Source organism: Gymnoscopelus microlampas, assembly GCF_963454915.1.
Source record: "Gymnoscopelus microlampas genome assembly, chromosome: 14".
Taxonomy (NCBI): domain Eukaryota; kingdom Metazoa; phylum Chordata; class Actinopteri; order Myctophiformes; family Myctophidae; genus Gymnoscopelus; species Gymnoscopelus microlampas.
Window position 1 is genome coordinate 41885708 of NC_139951.1, and position 4638 is coordinate 41890345.

Below are 4638 nucleotides of genomic sequence, written 5' to 3' on the forward strand. Positions count from 1 at the left end.
AAATACCCACCCCACGCACGCCCCAAATACCCACCCCACGCCCCAAATACCCACCCCACGCACGCCCCAAATACCCACCCCACGCACGCCCCCAAATAACCCACCCCACGCACGCCCCAAATACCCACCCCACGTACGCCCCAAATACCACCCCACGCCCCAAATACCCACCCCACGCACGCCCCAAATACCCACCCCACGCACGCCCCAAATACCCACCCCACGCACGCCCCAAATACCCACCCCACGCACGCCCCAAATACCCACCCCACGCCCCAAATACCCACCCCACGCACGCCCCAAATACCCACCCCACGCACGCCCCAAATACCCGCCCCACGCACGCCCCAAATACCCACCCCACGCCCCCAAATACCCACCCCACGCACGCCCCAAATACCCACCCCACGCACGCCCCAAATACCCACCCCACGCGAGCCCCAAATACCCACCCCACGCACGCCCCAAATACCCACCCCACGCCCCAAATACCCACCCCACGCACGCCCCAAATACCCACCCCACGCACGCCCCAAATACCCACCCCACGCACGCCCCAAATACCCACCCCACGCACGCCCCAAATACCCACCCCACGCCCCAAATACCCACCCCACGCACGCCCCAAATACCCACCCCACGCACGCCCCAAATACCCACCCCACGCACGCCCCAAATACCCACCCCACGCCCCCAAATACCCACCCCACGCACGCCCCAAATACCCACCCCACGCACGCCCCAAATACCCACCCCACGCACGCCCCAAATACCCACCCCACGCCCCAAATACCCACCCCACGCACGCCCCAAATACCCACCCCACGCACGCCCCAAATACCCACCCCACGCACGCCCCAAATACCCACCCACGCACGCCCCAAATACCCACCCCACGCCCCAAATACCCACCCCACGCACGCCCCAAATACCCACCCCACGCACGCCCCAAATACCCACCCCACGCACGCCCCAAATACCCACCCCACGCACGCCCCAAATACCCACCCCACGCACGCCCCAAATACCCACCCCACGCACGCCCCAAATACCCACCCCACGCACGCCCCAAATACCCACCCCCACGCCCCAAATACCCACCCCACGCACGCCCCAAATACCCACCCCACGCACGCCCCAAATACCCACCCCACGCACGCCCCAAATACCCACCCCACGCACGCCCCAAATACCCACCCCACGCCCCAAATACCCACCCCACGCACGCCCCAAATACCCACCCCACGCACGCCCCAAATACCCACCCCACGCACGCCCCAAATACCCACCCCACGCACGCCCCAAAATACCCACCCCACGCACGCCCCAAATACCCACCCCACGCACGCCCCAAATACCCACCCCACGCCCCAAATACCCACCCACGCACGCCCCAAATACCCACCCCACGCACGCCCCAAATACCCACCCCACGCACGCCCCAAATTACACACCCCACGCACGCCCCAAATACCCACCCCACGCCCCAAATACCCACCCCACGCACGCCCCAAATACCCACCCCACGCACGCCCCAAATACCCACCCCACGCACGCCCAAATACCCACCCCACGCCCCAAATACCCACCCCACGCACGCCCCAAATACCCACGCCACGCACGCCCCAAATACCCACCCCACGCACTCCCCAAATACCCACCCCACGCACGCCCCAAATACCCACCCCACGCCCCAAATACCCACCCCACGCACGCCCCAAATACCCACCCCACGCACGCCCCAAATACCCACCCCACGCACGCCCCAAATACCCACCCCACGCACGCTACAAATACCCACCCCACGCCCCAAATACCCACCCCACGCACGCCCCAAATACCCACCCCACGCACGCCCCAAATACCCACCCCACGCCCCAAATACCCACCCCACGCACGCCCCAAATACCCACCCCACGCACGCCCCAAATACCCACCCCACGCACGCCCCAAATACCCACCCCACGTACGCCCCAAATACCCACCCCACGCCCCAAATACCCACCCCACGCACGCCCCAAATACCCACCCCACGCACGCCCCAAATACCCACCCCACGCACGCCCCAAATACCCACCCCACGCACGCCCCAAATACCCACCCCACGCCCCAAATACCCACCCCACGCACGCCCCAAATACCCACCCCACGCACGCCCCAAATACCCGCCCCACGCACGCCCCAAATACCCACCCCACGCCCCAAATACCCACCCCACGCACGCCCCAAATACCCACCCCACGCACGCCCCAAATACCCACCCCACGCGAGCCCCAAATACCCACCCCACGCACGCCCCAAATACCCACCCCACGCCCCAAATACCCACCCCACGCACGCCCCAAATACCCACCCCACGCACGCCCCAAATACCCACCCCACGCACGCCCCAAATACCCACCCCACGCACGCCCCAAATACCCACCCCACGCCCCAAATACCCACCCCACGCACGCCCCAAATACCTACCCCACGCACGCCCCAAATACCCACCCCACGCACGCCCCAAATACCCACCCCACGCCCCAAATACCCACCCCACGCACGCCCCAAATACCCACCCCACGCACGCCCCAAATACCCACCCCACGCACGCCCCAAATACCCACCCCACGCACGCCCCAAATACCCACCCACGCCCCAAATACCCACCCCACGCACGCCCCAAATACCCACCCCCACGCACGCCCCAAATACCCACCCCACGCACGCCCCAAATACCCACCCCACGCACGCCCCAAATACCCACCCCACGCACGCCCCAAATACCCACCCCACGCACGCCCCAAATACCCACCCCACGCACGCCCCAAATACCCACCCCACGCCCCAAATACCCACCCCACGCACGCCCCAAATACCCACCCCACGCACGCCCCAAATACCCACCCCACGCACGCCCCAAATACCCACCCCACGCACGCCCCAAATACCCACCCCACGCCCCAAATACCCACCCCACGCACGCCCCAAATACCCACCCCACGCACGCCCCAAATACCCACCCCACGCACGCCCCAAATACCCACCCCACGCACGCCCCCAAATACCCACCCCACGCACGCCCCAAATACCCACCCCACGCCCCAAATACCCCAAATACCCACCCCACGCACGCCCCAAATACCCACCCCACGCACGCCCCAAATACCCACCCCACGCACGCCCCAAATACCCACCCCACGCACGCCCCAAATACCCACCCCACGCACGCCCCAAATACCCACCCCACGCCCCAAATACCACCCCACGCACGCCCCAAATACCCACCCCACGCACGCCCCAAATACCCACCCCACGCACGCCCCAAATACCCACCCCACGCCCCAAATACCCACCCCACGCACGCCCCAAATACCCACCCCACGCACGCCCCAAATACCCACCCCACGCACGCCCCAAATACCCACCCCACGCACGCCCAAATACCCACCCCACGCCCCAAATACCCACCCCACGCCCCAAATACCCACCCCACGCACGCCCCAAATACCCACCCCACGCACGCCCCAAATACCCACCCCACGCACGCCCCAAATACCCACCCCACGCACGCCCCAAATACCCACCCCACGCCCCAAATACCCACCCCACGCACGCCCCAAATACCCACCCCACGCACGCCCCAAATACCCACCCCACGCACGCCCCAAATACCCACCCCACGCCCCAAATACCCACCCCACGCACGCCCCAAATACCCACCCCACGCACGCCCCAAATACCCACCCCACGCACGCCCCAAATACCCACCCCACGCCCCAAATACCCACCCCCACGCACGCCCCAAATACCCACCCCACGCACGCCCCAAATACCCACCCCACGCACGCCCCAAATACCCACCCCACGCACGCCCCAAATACCCACCCCACGCCCCAAATACCCACCCCACGCACGCCCCCAAATACCCACCCCACGCACGCCCCAAATACCCACCCCACGCACGCCCCAAAAACCCACCCCACGCCCCAAATACCCACCCCACGCACGCCCCAAATACCCACCCCACGCACGCCCCAAATACCCACCCCACGCACGCCCCAAATACCCACCCCACGCACGCCCCAAATACCCACCCCACGCCCCAAATACCCAGCCCACGCACGCCCCAAATACCCACCCCACGCACGCCCCAAATACCCACCCCACGCACGCCCCAAATACCCACCCCACGCCCAAATACCCACCCCACGCACGCCCCAAATACCCACCCCACGCACGCCCCAAATACCCACCCCACGCACGCCCCAAATACCCACCCCACGCCCCAAATACCCACCCCACGCACGCCCCAAATACCCACCCCACGCACGCCCCAAATACCCACCCCACGCACGCCCCAAATACCCACCCCACGCACGCCCCAAATACCCACCCCACGCCCCAAATACCCACCCCACGCACGCCCCAAATACCCACCCCACGCACGCCCCAAATACCCACCCCACGCACGCCCCAAATACCCACCCCACGCCCCAAATACCCACCCCACGCACGCCCCAAATACCCACCCCACGCACGCCCCAAATACCCACCCCACGCACGCCCCAAATACCCACCCCACGCACGCCCCAAATACCCACCCCACGCACGCCCCAAATACCCACCCCACGCACGCCCCAAATACCCACCCCA